This window comes from Zingiber officinale, chromosome 3A (assembly GCF_018446385.1).
Source record: "Zingiber officinale cultivar Zhangliang chromosome 3A, Zo_v1.1, whole genome shotgun sequence".
Classification (NCBI taxonomy): domain Eukaryota; kingdom Viridiplantae; phylum Streptophyta; class Magnoliopsida; order Zingiberales; family Zingiberaceae; genus Zingiber; species Zingiber officinale.
The window spans coordinates 17,656,829-17,681,776 of NC_055990.1; the positions used below are offsets into that span (position 1 = coordinate 17,656,829).

The 24,948-nt window shown below is 41.2% G+C and overlaps 1 protein-coding gene across 1 annotated transcript in view; it reads left to right on the top strand.

Annotated features, from left to right (window-relative positions):
- The window catches only part of LOC122053576 (squalene monooxygenase SE1-like), a 68,166-nt gene that overhangs the window by 5,042 nt on the left and 38,176 nt on the right, over window positions 1-24,948 (top strand). The window lies entirely within an intron of this gene.

Sequence of the window (24,948 nt, forward strand, 5' to 3'; positions counted from 1 at the left end):
CACCCCCTGAGCTGGCCCTGCAGGTCCAAAGAATGATGGAGGAGCGACACCACACGGCAAGACAAGCCAGCAGACCTCTAGCAGATCAGTGAGGGCCTAGCATGCATCAACAAGGGCACACTAGGGAGCCAGGAGAATCTCACGAGGCCGAGAATAGGGGCAACGCGGCCATCCGGGACATTGGCATGATCTCTGGCGGGCCCACTGATGGAGATTCGGCCAGGGCACACAAGTCCCATGAACGTCGACTGGAGATCCATGCTGTTGGGTGCAGCTAGGAACAAGCTGCTGGCACTGTCATTAGTTTCAGGCCACAAGACTTGGAGGGCTTGGAGCTGCCTCACGCCAACGCCCTTATCATCAAAGTTGTTATCGCCAATAGCCGCGTGGCTTGAGTCTTCATTGACATTGGGAGCTCTGTCAACGTATTATTTAGGTCTGCTTTTGAAGAGATGCAGATCGACGCCAGCGAGCTACAGTTGGTGGCCATCTCTTTATATGGTTTCACCGGTAATGAGGTAAAACTCATGGGTCAGATCAAGTTGGTCATATCCTTGGGGAGTGAGCCACTAGTAAGAATTAGGAGGAGCACCTTTATTATGGTGGACTCACCCTCCTCTTACAATGTTATTCTAGGCCGACCAGCTCTGCATGAATTCAGGGCTACTATCTCCACCTTTCACCAAAAGATCAAGTTCCCCGTGGGAGAGCAGGTCGAGGAAGTTAGAGGGGAGCAGCGGGTTTCTCGGCGATGCTATATCGACATGGTCAAAGTGGAGGCTTGCAAGGCTCAGAGGACTCAGGACGGGGTCGTTCACGCCATTCAGGAGGAGCCTATGTCTATAGCAGAAGAGCTCATCCCCTGGGGGGAAGTCCAGCTATATCCTGAGCGCCCTGAGAGTCTCACCCGTATAGTTGGTGATCTACCGCCCGAGCTTAAAGAAGATCTGATTTAGTGCTTGGTTCGTAACAGAGATGTCTTCACTTGGTCCACTAAAGAATTACGAGGGGTCAAGCCTGAAGTAGAAGAGCACAGATTACATCTCTTGCCTGACGCCCGGCCCGTCAAGTAGAAGAAGAGAAACTTCTCGGCTGATCAAAATAAAATTATTCGAACTAAAGTAGACCAGCTCAGGAAAGCAGGCAACGTTAGGGAAGTACAATTCCCGTCCTGGCTTTCTAATGTGGTCCTAGTGGCGAAACCCAACAATAAGTGGAGAGTCTGCATAGACTTCCGGGATCTCAATCGTGCCAACCCTAAAAATTGCTATCCTTTGCCTAAAATTGATCAACTAGTAGATTCAACTGCCGGCTGTGAAAGAATATGTATGCTGGATGCTTATCAAGGGTACCATCAAATCCCCCTGGCCTTGGAGGATCAAGAGAAGGTTAGTTTTATTATAGTAGATGATACTTTCTGCTATACTGTCATGCCTTTTGGGATCAGGAATGCTGGAGCTACTTACCAAAGGATGATGGACAAAATCTTCCGGGAGCAGGCTGGGCGTAATGTGGAAATCTATGTAGACGACATACTCATCAAGTCTCCCTTAGCCGTGAATCTAATAGCTGACGTGGAGGAGACCTACGACACCCTCCGACGGTATGGGGTAAAATTAAATCCCTTGAAGTGTCTATTTGGAGCCAAAGGAGGGAAGTTCTTGGGATATCTCGTCACTGAGCGGGGAATTGAAGCCAACCCCGAGAAAGTCCAAGCACTTCGAGACATGAAGACCCCCCCAAAACCTGAAGGAGGCTCAAAAGCTGGTAGGCAGGATAACAACTCTGTCTAGATTTATCTCCCGATCAGTAGACAAAGCGGCGCCCTTCTTCAAAGTGCTCAGAAAAGCCTCCAAATTCCAGTGGGATGAGGAGTGCACGCGGACTTTTGAAGATCTAAAGAAGTATTTGAAGACTTTGCCTTCTTTATTCAAGCCTGTCATGGGAGAACCGCTCTGGATCTACCTATCAACTACCCCTGAGGCCGTGGGGGCAGTATTAGTGAAGGAACAAGACAATGTACAACGGCCGGTGTATTTTTTCAGTCATCTATTAAAGGGAGCTGAGTCTCAATACACAGCTCTAGAAAAGTTAGTCTACGGACTGGTGCTCATGCATCAGCGTTTAAGGCTCTATTTTCTAGTGCATCCCATCACGGTCTTGACTAACAGCACCATGGAAAAAGCTCTTACTAATGTGGAGGTCGCTGGTCGGCTTATCAAGTGGGCGACAGAACTGGGAGAGTATAATATAGCCTATCAACCTCGCACCGCTATTAAAGCACAGGCCTTAGCTGACTTCTTGACTGAGATTCATCAAACAGATTCAGAAGAAACTTGGAAAGTCTATGTGGATGGGTTGACCACACAGCAGGTAAGTGGCGTTGGAGTTCTTCTGATATCCCCTCAAGAAGACATCTTGCAGCTAGCTGTATGGTTGAATTTCAGAGTCACTAATAATGAGGCAGAGTATGAAGCTTTATTGGCAGGACTGCAGGCAGCCCGACATGTGGGAGTTGCTCGAGTGATCATATATTCGGATTCCCGATTAGTAACTCAGCAAGTAACCGATAACTTTGAGATCAATAGCGACAAGATGCAAGTATATCGGGAGGCTTATGAGAAAATGAAAGAAGAATTCAAGGAAGTCACGGTGAGCAAGATTCCAAGAGCAAAAAATGGCCGAGCTGACGAGTTAGCCAAAATGGCCAGCTCTCTGACCACATGGGTACTGGATAGGTTAATAGCACAAACCTTCCTCATAACCTAGATAGATCTGCAAAATAACAGGGATGAGATTCTTGATTGGAGAGCACCCGTGATTAGCTATCTTCAACAAAGTACCCTGCCAACAGACCTGGAGTAGGCACGGCTGGTCAGGAAAAAGGCCTACACCATGATAGGAGATCAATTATATAAGCGGGCGTTCTCCAAGCCTCTACTCAAGTGTTTAAGCATGGAAGAGGCGGATCAGGTCTTGAGAGAAATGCATTTGGGGTGCTGTGGCAGTCATGCCGGAGGTCGAATGCTAGCTCGTAAGGTGTTGTTGGCCGGATATTTCTGGCCCACTTTACAGAAGGATACTCAACAGCTGGTGAACACTTGCTTGTCTTGCCAGAAGCATCAAAATCTGACGCATATGCCCACCTCAACGCTAAAGACCTCTATAGTTTCTTGCCCCTTCGATCAGTGGGGTATGAACATTGTCGAACCCTTTCCTATTGTTGGTTGCTACTCGGAAAACCTAGAGGTTCCACTGTACAAAAATTTTGTACAAAGGTCTGAACCTTTTCCTAGCTACCATGTGTTCTTTTAAATTAAATTTTGGATCGCCTGCGGAACTTAACACGTTTGATCCAAAACTTAATCTATTTGTTCTTTAAGGTTTAGACTTGGATCTCCTGCGGAACTTAACACGTTTGATCCAAATCACCTAAGTTATTAATTCCATTAAATATTAATTTCCATAATTGGTTCCCAGTACTGACGTGGCGAGGCACATGGCCTTCTTGGATATGGGAACAACCACCACCGACTAGACAAAACCTTTTATGGAAAGCTAATATTTAATTTCCTAAAATAACTTTAGGTCAACCAAAAGGAACAATCAAATCACAAGGAAAAGAAAAATAAAAGAACACAACTTCGAAAAACATATTCGAAATACTAGAATCGTAAGCCTCTTGTATTTGGTATTATTTCCATAAATAACTAGTATGATGCGGAAAGAAAAATTATTAGTTATACCTTATAGAAAAACCTCTTGATCTTCTACTGTATTCCTCTTCTAACCTCGGACGTTGTGTGGGCAACGATCTTCCGAGATGAGAAACCACCAAAGCACCTTCTTCTCCTTTCTTCAAGTTTCGGCCAAGCACTATGCTTCCAAGAGATGAAGATCTTTTTCCATCAATCAAGCTCCAAGGGATGTAAGCTTTCTCTCCTTCTTCTCCAAGCTAAAATCCGGCCACCACTTGATCTTCAAGGAAGAAGAGAGGTCCGGCCACAAGATGGAGAGAAGAGAAAGGAAGGAGGCCGGCCACACCAAGGAAGAAAAGAGGGAGAAAATAATAGAGGTTGTTCACCCTTGAAGGCTCCTCTACCTCCTCTTTTATAATCCTTGGTCTTGGCAAATAAGGAAATTTTAATAAAAACTTCCTTAATTCTTTTGCCATGAAAAGGAAAATTTTATTTTAATTAAAATAATTTTTCTTCTCACTAAAACATGGCCGGCCACTTACTTCCTCAAATCAAGGAGAGTTTTAATTAAACAAGAATTAAAACTTCCTAATTTGTTTCCGGAAATTTATAAAAATTTCTCCAATAATTTTATCCCTTCATGATTGGTTTATAAAAAGGAAATTTAATAAATTAAAATCTTTCTTTTAAACATGTGGATAAAAAGAAAGTTATCTCTAAAAATTAAAATCTCTTTCAATCTACAAATAAGGAAAGATATCAAATCTTTTCTTAATCTTTTGTAGAAACTTATAAAAGAGAATATTTAATTTTTAAACTCTCTTTTAAATCATGAACATGTTTAAAAAGGAAAGTTTTCTTAAAATTTAAAATCCTCCTTTAATCAACAAATAAGGAAAGATTTCAAATTTTAAACTCTCTTTTAATCATGTAGATGATTTACAAATAAGGAAAGTTTTTACCAAAAATTAAAACCATCCTTTTAAACTACAAATAAGGAAAGAGATTAATCTCTTCTCTTAATCTTTTGTAGAAAGTTATAAAAGGAAATTTTTAATTTTTTTAACTCTCTTTTAAAAACATGATATCCACATAAGAAATAATTTTAATAAAAATCCTTTTTAATATTCTAGTGGCCGGCCACCTAAGCTTGGGACCCAAGCTTTGGCCGGCCACCAACTTGGCTCATCCACTTGGTCTTGGCCGGCCCTAGCTTGGGTTCCAAGCTAGCTTGGCCGACCCCATTGGATGGGTAAGAAGGTGGGTATCGGTGGGTATAAATCTCTATATACTAGAGGCTACGATAGGGACCGAGAGGAGGAATTGGTTTTGGTCTCCCGATAAAATTAAGCATCCGTGTTCGCCCCGAACACACAACTTAATTTTATCAATAATAATTCATTCCACTAGAGAACTATTATTGAACTACCGCACCAATCCCAAATTACATTTTGGGCTCCTTCTTATTATGAGTGTGTTAGTCTCCCTGTGTTTAAGATAACAAATGTCCACTAATTAAGTAAGTTACTGACAACTCACTTAATTAATATCTTAGTCCAAGAGTAGTACCACTCAACCTTATCATCATGTCGGACTAGGTCCACCTGCAGGGTTTATCATGACAATCCTTATGAGCTCCTCTTGAGGACATTATCAACCTAGTATCTCTAGGACACAGTTTCCTTCTATAATCAACAACACACACTATAAGTGATACCATTTCCCAACTTATCGGGCTTATTGATTCATCGAACTAAATCTCACCCATTGATAAATTAAAGAAATAAATATCAAATATATGTGCTTGTTATTATATTAGGATTAAGAGCACACACTTCCATAATAACCGAGGTCTTTGTTTCTTTATAAAATCAGTATAAAAGAAACGACCTCAAATGGTCCTACTCAATACACTCTAAGTGTACTAGTGTAATTATACAGTCAAGATAAACTGATACCTAATTACACTACGACCTTCTAATAGTTTGTTCCTTTCCATTTTGGTCGTGAGCTACTGTTTATAATTTATAAGGTACTGATAACATGATCCTCTGTGTGTGACACCACACACCATGTTATCTACAATATAAATTAATTGAACAACTACATTTATCACAAATGTAGACATTTGATCAATGTGATTCTTATTTCTAGATAAATGTTTATACCAAAAGCTAGGCTTTTAGTATACACTCTAACACCTATGGTATCCGGTCAAAAGCGATTCTTACTGGTGGCCGTGGACTACTTTTCCAAGTGGATAGAAGCCAAAGCTCTGGCCAGGATTACCGAGAGAGCGGTTATTCAATTTTTATGGAAGAACATTCTGTGCAGATTCGACATACTCCATAAGCTGATATCAGATAATGGAAGACAGTTTCATGGTCGGAAGATCCAGACCTGGTGTCATGGGTTTGGAATTACTCAGGCCTTCACCTTCATAGCGTATCTACAAAGTAATGGGCAAACAGAGGTTATTAATCGAGAGATTGTGCGGGGATTAAAGCTTAAGTTGGATCACGTCGGAGGAGATTGAGTGGAAGAGCTACAAAGTATTCTATGGACCTACCGTACAACACCCCGAGAGAGCATAGGCCTTACTCCGTTTCACCTTGTCTATGACAGTGAGGCAGTGGTACCCGTGGAGGTCAGGGTTCCTTCAACTAGGAGAATGCTATACAACGAGGAGAATGCCGAGCGACGACTGGCAGAGCTGGACCTTATTAGCGAAACTCGCGAATGAACGACAGCTAGGCTAGTGGCCTACCAACAAAGAATGAGACAGAACTATGATAAAAGAGTGGTTCCTCGCTTCTTCGGAGAAGGGGACCTGGTCTGGAAGTGAGCGAAACCCGTGGGAGACGTAGTCAAGCTAGCACCTCAATGGGATGGACCCTATAGGGTTATCAAAAAGTTGGCATCAGGTGTGTACTACCTGTAGGACGACCGGGGTAGGAATCTAGAACGACCTTGGAGCGCTAACTACCTTCGGCCTTACTGCACATAGACAACTCCACTGTCTGTAAAGCCTGGTCCCTATAAGTGCAAGGGTGAGGTAGGATAGAGCAGGTCATGAATATTCACCCAATTGGTCAGTAAAAATGCCTGCCTGGTTAAGATTGTTACATCCTCTTTGTAAGTCATCAAACTTATTTTGGACTCGTACCCAGAAAGTAGATAACAAGAAGTGGGACAGAGCATTAAGCATAGAATAGTTCAGCCTACACAATGTACGAATACAAATCACTTGAAAGCATAAAAAACTTCGTCGGGTATTTAATCCAAAATGCGACCATGATCTAAAAAGTCTTTGGGAGGAGCTGTGGTAACATACCCTTGCTCGAACAGTTGCCGCACAACCCCTGCCGCACCATAAGCTATAGAGATCACGAAGCGGTCCCCGACCTGGACGCCGAACTCCCTGGAATGGAGGTAGGCCTTTCAGCTCTGCCTGCAGCGTTCATTCTCTCTCGCCTTATATATTTCCAGAGCTGAGGTAACTCCAGAAAGGCCAGAACGGGCCTGTGACAGTTCATCTTTTAGGGCGAGCAGTTCGACGGCCTGGGATTCCAAAGTTCGGCTCTGCTCTTGTAGGAGGGCCTCTTTAGATCTCAGCTCCTAGGTCAGCTGATCTATAGTCTGCTTATGGAGACCCTCGGCCTAACTTTTTTCTTCACGAAGGGCTTCGAGCTCTTGGTCGGCTGCCCGTAGAGATTGAAGATGTTGAGTGTTGGTCCTCTTCAATGCCCCTATTTCGGCCCTTTGGGCGCGGCCGACTGCTGCAGGATCATTCAGTTGCAATTCCAGCTCAACTACCCTATCTAATAGCACCTTATTACGGTGGTAATGAAGATGAAGTGTTTGATTCACCACCAGAGATTCGACATGAGCCCGAGCCAAAAAAATAGAGTGTTTAAGAATGGAAAGAGTTTTTTTTGCACAAAGGGGTGAAGCTCACCTGGACATACAACTCAGAGAACCTATCCATCCGATCAGGTACAGACAGGCTCTCCATTTGCTGAATGCTTTCATCCTAACAGGTAGCCAGTTGGCCCTTAGAATAAGGCAGCTAGTGGGAGCATCCTGTTGTCGCCTTAGCCCTTGCTCAGAAGGCTTGGTGGAATAATACTGGTGATAAGAGGGGCCCTGCGGCTGTGAAGTTGCTGCCATCGGTTCAAGAGGGTTAAGGGGGGTCGAGTGAGATGGCCCCAGTTGGGATTCATCAGGCAGGGGATTAGTTGAGGGACCTGCCGTATCGCCTTGTACTCTTGAAGGAGCATTAACAAGCAAAGAGGAAGAGGCAGGTCAAGAGGAAGTTGGAGCTTGCTCCTGTGAATGTGTGGAAGGGGGATCCGCGGTGATCGCAGGACTGTAGGCAGGTACAGGGGTATCCTGGACATGCAAGGCTGGGGGTGGAATGGAAGACCTGAGGACTGGGTCGGCAGGCGGACTGTCAGCACTTAAGTCTGGTTCTGTATGCCTTCGGCGAAATATGTGAATCAAGGGTTGGTCGTCCGAGTCAGAATCCTCAGGGGAAGGTCGGGATCACCGAGCCGAAGGAGGTACTACAGTTCTGGTAGGATCGACAGTGAGACGCGCCTGCCAGGCTGCTCGGGAAGCCGCTCGGAAGGAAGGGCTGGCAGGGGGTATGTCCACTGACCCTGAAGGAGGTTGGGGGGTCGGTCGGACAAAAGGTTCAAGAATTGGGTGAGGGACAGACCGGGGAGTGTAGGTGCAGCGGAGGCCGGCAATAGGGGGTGAATTGCTCCTGAAAAATAAAATTATACCCTCCTCGGATCTTTCAACTCAAAATTGCAATAGTAAACAATAACAATTAAAAGGCAGAAAAAGAAAGATAGTTAACCTAGTTACAACCAAGGAGGTTGTTAATCCAGGGCAATGAGAAGCGCACTAAAAAGAATCTCCTTTGCTGAAGGCGGAGAAGCCTTTTACACTCTAACGGCTCAGAACTATTGCTAGGAATTGCTTACAGAGTTGAATGTAGAAGTTATCTTTAATTCCTAGCTCCAGGAGCCTTTAAATAGCCTCTGGAAATTCTATCCCAAGGGTCCAAGGCGCCTCCAACAAGGTCCAAGGCGCCTCCAGCTCGGTGAGTGGATAGAATTCTATCCGGTACTCGAACGGTCATTCTGACCTGGCTTAAGGCGCCTTCAACAAGCAATGAAGGCGCCTTCAATGTTGAAGGCGCCTTCAATGCATGTTCAAGGCGCCTTCAAGGTTCCTGCATGGCCCAATTTCTGCATAGCCCAATTTCTGCATAGTATAAATAGCTTCCAACTTCTCTTTTTTCCTTCACTTTGACTTCCGAAGCTCCGTTCTTTTGGGTGATTGCGGCCAACCAGAATAGGGCTCACCCGAACCCAATTCCCGGCCTTCTCCTCGAGCAGCCTTCCTCCCCGGCTTAACGTCCCTCGAACGCTGTGCACGTTCTTCTCGCCCACCGGTGTACTCTTCCGCAGCTCTCTCGTCCTTCGGACGCACCAAGCCCGTCGGCTCCCTTCCCGTGTCGTCCTTCTCGCTAGCTACGTCTTCCGCTCGACTTCCTGCACTCCTAAACTCCTACACACTCAAACACAGGGATCAAACATAAAGAAGGACCTAACCAACTTGGTTGATCACATCAAAACTACCACGGGGTCTAACAGGGAGTTGATTGAGGGACTGACTGAGGAATGGCAGTGGTAGACGTTCCTAACCGGGCAGAGGTAGAATAGGGGAGAGGTCTCATGTCCAGTATGATTCTGCTCCTGCGCATTATTTCTTGCTCGCTAAAGGGGAGAGGCTGGACATCTGATGCGCGGAGCAAGGTATTGGCTATACAGGAAAATCAGAGTTGTAGTGTCAACATCAAAAACTAAAGGGTAGTAATTCAAGACCAAGAAAAACTCACCCAAGGATTGAGACAGCTCAGTAGAAGAGATGCAGCTTAGCTCAGCCTGAAGAAGGACAACACATCCTCAGATAGCAGTCTCGTCAAATCTAGTCGCCAGCACCTCAGGTGAGCCAGAGCGTTTGTGAAGAGGGGGTCATTACTGAAGTCCCCCATATAAGGCACTACGGGAAGGGTTTGCTGCCATCGAGTAGGCCACTCCACAGTAAAAGGAAACTTAAGAAAAAAATATTTATCTTTCCAAGTAGGTTTAGATGAGGGAATAGGACAAAAGAAAGTAGTCCGGGTGCGGGCCTGGAAGCGAAATAAACCTTCACTGTGCTGGCGAGGGGTGAAGAAATAGTGAAACATGCTAGCAGACCAGGATATGGTGCAAACTTCACACAAGACCACGAAGCCACACAAAATCCTTATGGAGTTGGGAGTCAGTTAGCCCAGAGAAATTCGGAAATAGCGATTTACGTCAGAGAACAAAGGATGAATAGGGAAACGAAGCCCCACCACGAATTGCTCCTTGTAAAAGGTGACGTAGCCTTTTGGAGGAGAAGAGGTCTGGTAAAGAATGTTAGGAATTATGATGTGAAAGTCTTCCGAGATTTCGTAGGTGTAACGAAGATCATCTAGATCCACACCAACGAAATTAGAAACCCCAGGGGGGTAAACGATGTTAGGAAAAGCCATAGGAAGGATTGAGATGAGGCAGAGAACAAGAAGGTGAAGTAGAAGGTAGGAGGAAGCGGAAGGCTGGAAGGAGCACGGAGCAAGCAGAAAGCGAGAGCAGAAGGAAGAAGCAGGCGAAAAGTTCCATGGGGTAGCGAAGGAGACCTATTTATAGCCGACATTTACAAGGGCAGCGCGGTCAAACCACCATCCAACGACTCATAATAAAAGCGGTTTAAGATATCCCAGCAAAAGGGGTTGTTGGATCCTCACAGAAAATGAAGCTACTGTAGATGGCTCGATGTACGAGGGTCATCATGGGGAGGCCTCGGGAAAGCACTCTACTGTAGTACGACGCGCTTGAGATCCTCACACGTTTTTTCTCTCTCCTTCGCCTGAGTTTGCCAAAGTGTGGGGGGCAAACCCAATGCGGGAATCAGCTCGGGACACCAAGCGAGCGGAGGCCTAGGTGAGGAGCACTAGTCAGAACGTCATTGTAATCAAAACAGATCCCAGGTCGGGAAACAAACAAATCCTAGGTCGGGGAACAAACAGATCCGGGATTAGGGAACAGGTTTAATAAAGAATTCTCAAGAGCGATAGTGGCCCAGAGATTTCTTAAGCTCCAGTAGAGTCAGATAACCTAGTAGTGTCAGATAACAGCAGACCAAGGGATTTCCTAAAGTTAAATGACTTCAAACAAAAGCAGATTCCAAATGTCTATACATTAAAAGTTTTACATCATGGTTGGGGATCTGTAGGAGGTACATTGCTCCAGAGAGGTACAGGTTGAGTCAGGAAGTCATCATCAACCATAAAGGATGGGAAGACTTCATCAGGAAGTTCTCGCAACAGGCGATCCCTATCCAGGAAATCATCCGAGGGGACAGAGCGAAGAAGACCTTGTTCAAATAGTTGGCATACCGCACCCACACCCCCGTAGCAGACTATCAAGTCAATTAAATTACCTATCTTCTTCCGAAAGAGTGGGGACTTGATGTAGGAGATTCTATAGGCTCTAAGGCGATCGTGTTCGCCTGACCTATATTCCACCAGCTCGACCTTTATTTTGTCTGCGTCTGCAAGGGCCAACACCTTCTCCCGCTTCAGAGTAGAAGCCTCTGCCTGGGCTTTGAGAAGATCCGCTTGAAGAGACTTGATAGTAGCCTGGTCCAGGCCCCGTTGAGCCTGCAGAGCTTTTTCCCGGTCAGCACTGGAAGCCAGGTCCGCTCTGGCAACCTCCAGGTCTTTCTGTATAACTTTATTAGATTCCTGGAGTGCCTTCAGGTCCACCGAGAGAGTCGCCAGCTCTGACTCTTTCTCCTCTAGCTCGGTCGCCAGCTGGCGACGGTGCTGCCCCTCTGAGTTCAGTTTGGAATCACTGGCCTTCAAGGCCGATTGCAGTTCTTTTATCTTTTCAGAAGACTCCTGAGCTAGATCTCAGGCAGTTTGAACGGACTCCCCGACTGTGTGCAGGTAAGAATCCAGAGGGTCGAGCGGATCACGGGGAGTTAGCGGCAACTCCAATTCTTGAATTCGAGCCTTCAGTGACTCGTTCTCCTTCAGCAACTCGGCAGCAAATTGGGTCAGGCTAAGGCTCGCGGAGCAGGCCTGCCCGGCAAAAAGAGGGAAGTCAGAAGTAAGGTCAAATAGGCAGGTCAGGAAAAGGAATACTTACAGATATAATATGTTGCGAAGCCAGATCCAACCCTTCCCACTGGCAACCTCCCCAGAATTGTTCATTAGCCAACCTCCAGGAGGTGGCCAAAGCACCGTGAAGTTTGACCTAACCGCGGAGGGGAGAAGTGCCGCCCACATTTGCTGAACCCCCCGCCGAATCCAGCCTGAACACGGAGGGCAAGCTCCAGGAGGATGTGAAATTGTATTTACTCTAGCCGGACCGAGCCCTGGTACGAGTGACTGAGGGAGAAGGGGCAACAGGAGCAGTAGAAGGGGTCGCAGAACTCCCGGGCTGGTCTCCTGTAGAAGGGCCGACCTGCTCGGGGGCTAAGACCTGGTCAGGCGTAGGCGCGTTGATTTCTGCCGCCAGAAATTCCTGGACGAGGACTCTGGTTGCTTGCGCTTGGACTTTGGGGACCTTGGAAGAAGTCTTTCTGAGCAGAGGAAGCGGCGAAGATTGAACTGAAGGAGTGACTCTCTTACGTTTACGTTGGAGGCGTAGGCGTTTGTCTGGAGGGGGAGAGGGAGCCTGCTCTTCCTCTATGGGTACCAGAGCTGTAGGGATAGCTTCCAGAAGAGGTTGGCTGGAGGATTCTATTGGCTCCTCCGTGGTTTCATGAGAGGAAGTGGTTGAAGGAGCAGTCAGATTTTTCGCAACCTCCTCACCCACAACCTTTAAAATTTGGCTGGGTAGTCTGCTTGACTTACGTGAATAAGCCCGGAACATAGCAGCCTCTGCAAAGCAAGAAGAAAATACCTCGTTAGCAAAGACTGGAGAAAGGAAAAGCAACGTCTTACCAAATGGAGCTCCTATAGCTACGGGGACCGGGCTGAGTCCAAAGAAGTGCAAAAAGCCTTCTCACAGAATCACAGATAGGAGAAGGTGGACTCCCTTTATTTTATCTGAAGCTGTTTGGCAGACAGGTTGGTGCCTATGTTCATGTAGTTCAAAAGGTGAGGGGAGGCTGGAACGCCAGTTAGTCGGCCAGGATACCAACTCAGGCAATCCAATGAAGAAGAAGCGGGACTTCCAGCCCTTATTGGAGGAGGGCATGTCAGGGAAGAATTTACACCTGACCCGGAATTGCACCATGAATACCTCGGGTTCGGAGCGTTTGAGAGAATAGAAATGGTGGAAAAGCTAGGCGGTTAGAGGGATCTGGTATACCCTGTAGAGGATAACCATGGCACAGATCGCACGGAAAGCATTGGGAGCAAACTGCGAGAGGGGGATACCAAAGTATTGACTCAAGGAAGGAAAATTGGATGAAGAGGGAAGCAAAGACCCCCCAAGAGCTGATCTTTGAAGAAGGTTACAAATCCTGGAAGAAGGATGTTCATTCGGCCCGAGAGCTCGTAGTTGATAGTCTTCAGTAAGATGCAGATTTGTACGAATTTGGAACAGGTCGCTGTCGTCTAAATCTGAAATATAATATGAGTACCAGAGCGCCTGATTACCTTCAGCCATGAGGAGATTGCGGGGAAATGAAGAGGAGGAGAAGAAGAGCTCGTAAACAACCGAAAGACTTAACAGGAAGAGCGAGGAGAAGTGGAAGAGTTGGAAGCAGCGCAGATGGTGAGAAGGTGACGACGGGTAGCCTTTAGGGTTTATAAAGCCAAAACCCTAGGAAGCATCGAAAGGAAGGAGGGAATGAATGAGGATGTGAGGCGTTGGATCTAGGGACACGTGCCAAAAGGCGTTGATCAACCACAGTGCGGTAAGGGTTCGTGGGACATGCGTCACTCCCCTGTGAAAGGTATTAAAAAGGTATTAATGATGGATGTGACAAGCAAATCATGAAAAGAAATTTTTGTACGACATTATTCCGGCACAGGAAGGCTATACGACAGAGGGAAAGGCGGTCATATGGTTACCTCGGGAAAAGCAAAGGAAAGTCATAAGTCATGATTATGAAGCCACCTCGGGAAAGAGGAGGGAAAATGAAGAGAAGCAAGAATTTGAATTTCGCGCTCATTAAGATATTAGTAAACAAATAACTTATCTGATTAAAATTTACGTGAGTTATTTGCAGGAAATATCACAAGTAGCGCACAGCTGGCTAGACATCTACAGTATAACACCTCAGCGGGAATTTCGGGGACAACCTCTAGGCCAATCCGTAAATATCAATCTGATTCCTGGACTAGCCCATAAGAGTTTCTTAATGGCTACCAGGTCGGTGTCCCAGTGCAAGTTATAAGTGAGCATGTTCTCACTCCCAACGACCTTCCAAGTCGGTGTCTCATGTTGGTTGGTCTTAGGAAGATCGTACCGGTTCCACTGTACAAAAATTTTGTACACGTGTCGAACCTTTCCTAAACAACGTATTGTGTTCTTTAGAAGTTAAATTAGGAATCGCAGACGGAACTTAACATCATTGATTCCAAATTTAACTTATCTGTTCTTGATGGTTTAGATTTGGATCGCAAGTGGAACTTAATACTATTGATCCAAATCCACCTATGTTATTAATTCCATTAAATATTAATTTTCAAAATTGGCTTCCAGGACTGCATGGCGAGGCACATGACCTTCTTGGATATGGGAGCAACCACCACCGCCTAGACAAAGCCTTTTAAGGAAAGCTAATATTTAATTTCCTTAAATAACTCTAGGATAACCAAAAAGAACAATCAAATCACAAATTCGACAAAGTAAAAAAAAAAACACAAACTCGAAAATAAATTCAAAAACTAGATCTAATGCCTCTTGTGTCTGGAATTCATACAAAAGAAAAACAACTAGTATGATGCGGAAATTAATTACTAATTATACCTTCCTTTGTATGCAACGACCTCTTGATCTTCTACCGTATTCCTCTTCTTATCCCGGACATTGTGTGGGCAACGATCTACCGAGATGAGAACCACCCAAGCCCTTCTTCTCCAAGCAAGTTTCGGCCACCACATAAACTCTAAGAGATGTGAGGTTCGGCTACCACCACCAAGCTCCAAGGGATGCTAGAAACGAAGCCTCCTTTCTCTCCTTCTCCTAGCTAGAACCGGCCACCATGGACTTCTCTTATGTTGATGCCGCCGGCCACAAAGGAGGAAGAAAAGAGAAGGAGAAGAGGCCCTAGGGCCGACCACACCAAGGAAGAAAAAGAGAGGAAGAAATAGAATAGAGTTGTTCGCTATGAAAGCACCTCTACCTCCTCTTTTATAATCCTTGGTCTTGGCAAATAAGGAAATTTAAATAAAAATTTCCTTAATTCCTTTGTCATGAAAAAAAAATTATTTTAATTAAAAATAATTTTCTTTTCTCAATAATAATGGTCGACCACCTTTTCTCTTAATCAAGGAAATTTTAATTCACACAAGAATTAAAACTTCCTAATTTGCTTCCAGAAATTTATAAAAAATTTCTCCAATAATTTTTCCCTTCTTGGTGGTTTATAAAAAGGAATTTTTATAAATTAAAATCTTTCTTTTAAACATGTGGATAAAAAGAAAGTTATCTCTAAAAATTAAAATCTCTTTCAATCTACAAATAAGGAAAGATATCAAATCTTTTCTTAATATTTTGTAGAAGCTTTATAAAAGAAATATTTAAATTTTAAACTCTCTTTTAAATCATGAACATGGTTAAAAAAGGAAAGTTTTCTTAAAATTAAAATCCACCTTTTAATCTACAAATAAAGAAAGATTTCAAATCTTTTCTTAATCCTTTGTAGAAAGCTATAAAAGGAAAGATTTAAATTTTAAACTCTCTTTTAAAACCATGGAATCCACATAAGAAAAAAAAATTATAAATAGAATCCTTTTATGATGTGGTCGGCCACATCATGCTTGGACTCCAAGCATTGGCCGACCACCAACTTGGCTCAACCTTTGGGTCTTGGCCGGCCCTAGCTTGGGTTCCAAGCTAGCTTGGTCGACCACCAAAAAGTGGGTAAGAATGTGGGTATGTCATAAACAGATTGAAAAATCGTTTATATATCTGTTTTTAATTTGATCAAATGAAATTAATTTCAAATATAAATCTCGTCTCTAATTTTGTTTTAAATCCGTTATTAGTCTGTTTCAAATTATATAACAAATATAACTTTAATCTGTTTATAATTCGTTTACAATCCTGTTTATAAATCTGTATATAAAATTTGTTTATAATTTTGTTTTAACTCTTGCATTAGTCTGCACAAATTATATATTAAATATAATTTTAATCTATTTATAAATTTGTTTATAAACATATTTATAAATTCATATATATATTTCATTTTTAATTTTGTTTTAAATATGTTATTAACCTATCTCAAGTAATATATCAAAAGTAATTTTAATTTGCTTATAAATCTATTTACAAAATTCATATTTAAATCTATCAATAATTTTTTATTATATTATATTTTTATTTTTTTCATCTACATATTATTTTAGTAGAAACAATCACACATTTTAAATAAATTAAAAATATTTAAAACAATTAATTTTTAATCCAAAAATATCACATCATCCAAATATTTATCCAAATATTCATAAAATAATCCCACCTCTTGAATCATCTTATGAACTATCCCCTTGAGATTTTCTTCTTTTTGTCTACCTTCCTCCATAAGTTTTTCTTCCCTTTGTCTACCTTCCTCGATAAGTTTATCTTCCCTTTGCCTATTTTCTGTGATACGAGTTCCAATTTGTTTTTGCTTTCAATAATTTCTTTCTCCATCCTCTTGCTAGTAGCACGCATATCTTCAATTTCTTGTGATAGTTCTTTGTTTTTTTCATTGGAGCACATTTCATTGAAACTTCCATTGTATGATCTTCCAAAGTATTGATTGCATCCAAATCCATACACCCTTCCCTTATATTGGTCACCCACCACATCCCACCATTATTTGAGATTGAATGATGGATGTGTAGAATGATCATCAACATTTTGTCGCTCTTTATATTGTTCCTGTACATATTATAATAACTTATATTAGTTTAATAAATATAAAAACAAATAAATGAGATGACAATATGATATTAATAACACTATGCAGTAAACACTAGCAGTAAACCTTACAATCATCTATGTAATAACAATAAGCAATACATATTACAATACTAATCTGTAATGGCAGTAAACAATAGTACAGATTACAAGATGTAAACAGCAGCAACACTAATGTAAACAGCAATAAATACTATGCAGTACATATTACAATACTAATATATAATGGCAATAAACAACAGTACATATTACAAGATGTAAACAACAACAACACTAATGTAAATAGCAGTAAACACTAGTAGTAAATGTGACAATAAGCTATGCAATAAACACTATGCAGTACATATTACAATACTAATCTGTAATGGCAGTAAATAGCAGTACATATTACAAGATGTAAACAGCAACAACACTAATGTAAACAACAGTACATAATCTGTAATGGCAATCAGCTATGAAATCTAGGTGCCTAGATCATAGGGTTACCAACAACGTGTAACAACACCAACACTAAAAAAAAAGTAACACCAATAGAACAGAATCAATAGCAATATAAGAAAAAATGCAGTACACCAATACTAATAGCAGGACACCAATAGAACCAGTACACCAATACTAATAGCAGTAACACCAATGACAACAATAAAATGTGTAAGGACAAAAATTGAATATATTTAACTTATATCATAAGATCAAAAATAGAATCAATTTAACTCTCTGCTAATAACTCCCAAAAACAATAGTACACTATGAACCAAGTCATCTTATTACATTTTGTCTCAAACGAAGATCAAAATCAACACACGAAGATAGAAGCTACTAAGAATTAAATTCCTAGAAAGTGAGTTATCTTTGCAAGATAGAAATCTAGAAATTGATTTTCTTAAGAAGATAGAAGCTTTAAAAGAGGAAATATGTAAATCATTGGTGAACATAAATCATCTTAGGCATACAAAAGATGGAGATGTTATTCTGGATTCTATGAAAGGAACAAAAATTTCTTCTCTTTGTAAAGGCAACGGGAACCAAAGAATATCTTCTCTTCTCTTCTTGTTCTTGACAAGTCATATCTTCTATTCTAGAGTAGAATTGAGAAAGAAATGCAAAAGGAGTGCCCGAGGTATCAAATCAAATATTAAAGCAGAATTTGTCGAAGCATGCCTCAAAATTTGTTGAAGCAACCGACATTGCTCACAAATTATCCTATAAAGGATATCAATCTCACAAATTAGAAATTAATTTGTGAGACAATCTCACAAATTTGTGAGAAACAATGTAGGATAGCAATCGACATGCCTCTTTGCCTCATGCTTCTCTCTGCCGCTTTTCCCTAAACAACATCAATCTCACAAATTTCTGCGATGTGGTTGCTCGCACGTCTAACATGATTGCCCCCTTAAGTAATTATCTGGTGGCGAACACATCTGCGGTAGTGGTCGCTGACAAAAGCAAGGACCTGCGGTGTGGCAGTCCACACAGCAAGAGGAAGAAAAAGAAATTAGGGTTTACCTTTTGAGAGAGAGCAACAGAGGCGAGATACATGAAGTCGGCGATGAGCAGCAGAGTCGGCGACGGCGAGATACACGACGCCGAAAAGATATGCATAGAAGAGTCAGCGAGATGCGAGAAATTAGTCGGCGAGAAAGCAAGAGTTGGCGAGGGAGGTAATGTTGCGAGGGAGTCGGGTTAAACAGGATGTAACATAGGGTTTATTTAAATAAAATAAAATAAAATAAAAATAATTTAATACATTTCTTTATGATTTATATAAATTAAAAACAAAATTTATTTCTGTTTAAAAATATATAAACAGATTTGTTGACAAATAAAATTTTGTATCAAATTCTGTTTAAAATTTGTATTTATTTTTGTTTATAAATATTTATTTTATAAATTTGTTTTTAGTTCGTTTTAAATTCCGTCTTAAATATTTTTTTGTATATTATATTTAATTTAAATATAATAGATTAGTAATTCCGTATTAAATTCGTTTTTGATTTACTAAAATTTAAAACAGATTTTAATTCTGTTTTAAAAATCTGTTTCTGAAACCCTGTTTTTTTGTAGTGTGTGGTGGGTATAAATCTCTATATACAAGAGGCTACGATAGGGACCGAGAGGAGAAATTGGTTTTGGTCTCCCGATGAAATTAAGCTTCCCGTGTTCGCCTCAAACACACAACTTAATTTCATCAATAATAATTCATTCCACTAAAGAATTATTATTGAATTACCGCACCAATTCCAAATTACGTTTTGGGCTCCTTCTTATTATGAGTGTATTAGTCTCCCTGTGTTTAAGATGTCGAATGTCCACTAATTAAATGAGTTACTGACAACTCACTTAATTAATATCTTAGTCCGAAAGTACACTACAAGAAAAACCCTCATAGACATCGGTGGAACAACAGTGGTTTTAAGTAAAAACCGATGTTTTTGAGTATTTTACACCGATTTTTCCAAAAACTGGTTTCTATAAGAGCAGATTTTCGCTCAAAGACATCGGTTTTAAAGCCGATGTCTATGAGCGCCTTTTTTCGTTAATAGACACTGATTTTAACAGCGGTTTTTAAAACCCGGTGTCTATGATAAAATAAAATAATATAATTTTCCCACCAATACTTAGCCGAAATTTGCAACACTTCACTCTTCCCTCTAAACCTAAACCTATATCGCGCCGTCCATCGTATACCGTCGCCTCATCTCCCTCTTCCCCTTCCTAGATCGACACCCCTTCCTCTCCCGATCAGGATCAACACAGGACGTCCTTGCTTCTCCGTCCAACCACACTGCATCTCCTCCAACTCCTCCAACTCCTCCCTTTGGGTGAGAAGAGGCTGCCTGTGTGGCTTGGAGTCGTTGCCGGGTCGCTAGAAGTCACCCTCCTCCACTCTTTCTCAATCCCATATCTGGTAACCTCGATTCCTCATCTCCTTCTTCTGATTTGATCCCTCCTTGTCTATCCTCGCGTGGCCAGGACTAATCGGAGCTCCTTGCTCGCTGATTTTACTACTCGCGGTAGGATTCGGCGCTGCCTCTAGGTGTGTTATCAACTAATCGGTCGGCATGGTGAGGGGGAAGACACAGATGAGGAGGATAGAGAACTTGGCCAGCAGGCAGGTGACCTTTTCCAAGCACCGGAGAGGGCCTTTTGAAGAAGGCTTTTGAGCTCTCCGTGCTCTACGATGCCGAGCACCAAATGTCAAGAATTCCCCAAGTACTCCTTATGGTTATCGATTTGTGAACTGGGTAACAAATGTCAAGTATTTTTTTCTTTCATCCGAAATGAAAGTACCAGTGCTTCCATACTTGACCAATTTGAGCTTGATCAGGAGTTAAATGCATATTTTGCATTTTTGTTCGAACTTATTGCTGAGAGGGGACCTTCTGTGGGTTTGAATGTTAACCTTAGCTGATATGATCTGTTTCATGGCCATCTCTTCATTGCCGACTCTGGAAGACTTGGCATTTTGTAAGTAGAAAATGATCTTCCAATTTCTCAGCAAAGTTATGGCTTTCTTATTGTTTGAAATTCTGTGATCTTCTGCAGTGCTCACTCTATTTTCACACTCCTTTTGTCAGAGTGACAAGTCTTTTCAAGGAATAGTAGCAAACATAGAACGTGTCTTAGTGTTTGTGATGCCTATGCAAATTTAAGTAGAAAAAAAAAATTAAACAATTAAACTAAAATGATTTATCTCTTGGTAAATGATCACAGGCTACTGAAGTCCTTCCTCATCTTCGACAGTTTCATCTTCTTGATCTCTTGATTACAAGTATTAATTAATTGATGCATGCAATGTGTTTGATGAATTTCCTCAAACACTACCCTGACTTGATTTTATCATTTTTGTTTGCATGATTCTCTTGAGTGGTAAATGCTAGTTACTGTCACTTGTGGTATCAATTCTAGTTTGCCCCTAACACAATTTCATATGTCAATAGTAGTTTTTGTGGTACAGAGGTCTATCCATTTACTGTCGAAAAGATCAGTAAATTGAGAGAGGAAGTGGAGAATGCTAAGAAGGATCAAACTCTTCGAAGTATCTTAGTTTCATCTTCCCATGACTACTTGATCACAAATGATAGATCTAAGGTGTTTCAAATGTACCAGTAGTTGTTTGAGATGTTTAAAGTTTCTATTAACTGATACACTAAATGCCTCAACATATACTAAATGCTTAATCACTTGTGTCTATAATTATTGTGCATTAGTTAATTTTTTTTTACTGATTTTGATACAGGTTTCTGTTTCAAATCTCGAAGGAAAAAATAGTGGCTTTGTACATCTCATGCAATAGGGATTGTTGCAGTGAGTTCTCTCCAATACTCGCACAAATCTATAAGAAGCTCAAGGAAATTGGAGAGAGCTTTGAGGTTGTGCTAGTGTCCTTGGAAGACGACGAATCCTATTACGATGAAGCCATAGAAAACATGCCCTGGCTTGCATTTCCTTTCAATGACAAAAGCTGCGATAAGCTTTTTTGCTATTTTGGTCTCCAGGAATATAAATGCTCTACTGTCATCTTGATTGGATCGGATGGGAAAACTATGAATGTAGATTTAATGAACTTATTAAAGAGTATAAATTTGAGGCATGGGAAGCATTCCCGTTTTCTCAGGAGAAGTTGCATGAGTTGTCGGAAAAAGTAAAGGCCAGACTTGAGTCACAGACACTCGAGTCACTTCTTGTTTCGGATGATCTTGATTATGTTATTGGAAAAAATGGATTGAAGGTATTCAATTTTTTGCTTAACATTTAAACAACTTCCGCATCTTCCATATTTTTTTGTTGGAGTACATTTTTCCTTATATTTAATTAATTAGATAGTTGAAACTGGAAGGGTTTAAAGAAAGCTTATTGGTGTGTTATGGAAGAGTCTTGACAAAATGAAATTTCTCAAGTTAATGGGATATTTTACCAGCTCACTGTTGACTCAGTTAGTACCCTCAGTAACACCATGTCAACCTCATGCCAAAGAATTTTGTCCATGGTTCCAATTCCATGTAGAAAATTAAATCATGGTCATCTCAAAAGGGAATGTGAAGACTATTATAGCTAAGCAAATCATAAGAGAAGAACATATTTTCTGACTATAATAAGAAAAAAATAGTAAAACTAATGCTTGTCGTTGCACCATATGCGTGAAGTTTATTATCCTGCTGTTCTTTTATGAGTGTGTGATCATATTTTCAGTTTGGTATATGAAAAAACTACATGGTTGCATTGCCTATTTTCATATGATTGAATGCATGCCATAAGTTTTTACTTTAAAACTGGAATAATAACTTTTTGCTTACATATGTTTATGGGAATAATAACTTTTTGCTTACATATGTTTATGGTATTTCCTCTGCATTCATTGTTTATGGTTAAGTTATTTTCAGTTTTTTCTCCTCTATTTCCCAATTAGTCTATGAATTTTGTTTTTTATCATTTCTCAGTTTTATGTATGAATTAAGTATGTTTAATTGTGAAAAAAATCCTCTTTTCTTTAGTGTGTTTCTGTTATTCAAGAGTCATGTATATATTGTCTTTATTAGTGATGTGAGGGTATGCAGACAAGAGGAACATGTATTCTTCAATTTTATTTTAACATGCATTTGGTTGAAAAGTATTGTGACATTGTTAAATTATTACATAATTTATTGCAGAATGTTCATCATGCTGGTCAACCAATGCCTGGTGAGGAGCAAGAAGATATAGTCATAACCAGTACCCAGAATAACCTATTAAATATGAAGTGCCCTTTGATAGGAAAGCCTGTTACATAATTGCAAAATCCTGCCCGCTGGTAAAGTAGTGCTTCACTCTTTACCAAAGTTTTGTAGTTATGTTTTTATCCAATATAAATTAAAATTCCCTAATTTTTTGTTTGTTAGTAATGAAAGATGAAAACATAACGGTCAAGTGAGATTGTTTCATATGTACAAAGCCATTTTTTTTCTTTATGAATGAACAAATATTAAATGGTTCACAAGTTAACTAAAAACAACTATTTTAAGTGAACTTCTTTCTTAAAATGCAGAGCTTGGTTTCCTTGGAAATCATGTTCCTTCTTGAACCATATTCAATTTGGCATGAGTCCTTATTTGATTAGTTGCGAACTATGAATTTGTGTGCTTTGTAGAATGCAATGTGAGATATGTTAATGTCGTAGACAACATTCCATAGCTTTCTACTTATATTTCATTCTAACAACTCAAAAAAACCTTTTAACCGATTTTGTTGATTCAATTGTTCATGTTCCTTGAACAATGCTTAATGTATATTTATTTATCAAGTGATGAAGAAGCTTATGACTAGTCTGTTTCACATATTTTTTTTGTTTCCCAAGCAAAAGGTATGCTATTATTATTATTAAAGTCATAAACCGTGTTCTTTCTATCTGTTGTTCTTCGTCAAGCAGGATGGACTGCAAGCATATTTATGAGAAGGAACCAGTAATCCACTACATAAGCACAAAGAAACCACATCCTCGATGCCCATTTGCAGGTAAGTGCCCTATCTATTGCAGTTGAACTTTCGTTGTTGATCTTTTTGCTCATTACAGCTACATCCGTTCAGGTTGCCCAAAAATTCTCCAAGTTGGACGGGTTGTATGCAACGCCTTGCTTACAATAGAAATTGATGAAATGCGTTTGGCATCAGCTACAAACATAAATTCAACAATGGTAGAAGATTTTTACAGAAGTTGACTGAAAATGACAACACTGCTCCCTGCAACTGTAAGCTTGATATAATTTTTCAAGGTGATTTAGCCCCTGTCGGTGATTTGTCATCAGCCAATGTGATTTAGGCATCATAGTTAATTATCTTTTGATGTTGTAAGAGGAATATTTGTGTAATTTGTGGATACGGACTTGATGTGTACAATATTTATTATCTTTTTATATTGTAAGAATAATATTATGTATTGGTAACATGGATATTTACTTGGTGTGTTTAGATACACCGATGTAATAATATTAACTAAATTTTGTACTATTAAAATGTTGTATAATATCGATTTTCACTATTTCGAAAATCGAATCGGCGTCGTTAAACAATATTGATATTACATCGGTTTTCCACCGCTGCCAAAACTGGTGTTATTTGTAACGATCCGACCCCTCGGCCCCTTGGGCGGCCACACTAGCGACCCAACTGGCGGCCCAACCTTGGTCCCTTGGGCGGCCACAGTGGCGACCCAACTGGCGACCCCTTATGTCGTCAACCGACGACCCTTCGGCCGTGCCGTTACTCACAAGGACTTCCCACCCCTAGCCAGTGGATTTTTGCCTTCCCCGGGATTCGAACTCTAGATCTCCAGGTTAAATACTAGAGTTTATGAATCCTGGTAGCCAACTGAGTGGCGCTCACTTGACTACCAGGATTCATAAACTCTAGTATTTAACCTGGAGATCTAGAGTTCGAATCCTGGGGAAGGCAAAAATCCACTGGGGTTGACGACATAAGGGGTCGCCAGTTGGGCCGCCATTGTGGTCGCCCAAGGGACCAAGGTTGGGCCGCCAATTGGGTCGCTAGTGTGGTCGCCCAAGGGGCCGAGGGGTCGGGTCATTACAATAAAAAGGACTAGATTGTCACGTCCCAGGGGAGTCCCTGCCCGAAGAAATTTCGGCAGCACCTCCCCTATACGGCTGATAATCTGAATCATTTCTATATGCACAATATACCTCAGCCACAGGCGGCTGGAATATACACACAACCATGCAGTTTATATGCAGTCTACTTGGCTGATACAATAAAAACACAACCACGCAGTTATATGTAAAACTAACAGCCCACTCGGCTGTACCAAAAACCAAACACAACGGAAATCCAATAGACAACACATCCAACTATAACAAAGACTGCTAGCCGGCTAGGCTTACACAACCAACAAACAATACAAAATACCACGTAACAACTACAACACTCCAGAAACAAAAATCGAAGCACAAAAGCTAAATACACTGACACATAAATCAAATAAAACATAAAGAGAAACTGTAAGTTTTCTGATGTGATGTGGGGACCGGCAGACATGATACTCCAAGCGACTCCATAACAACATGGTACCT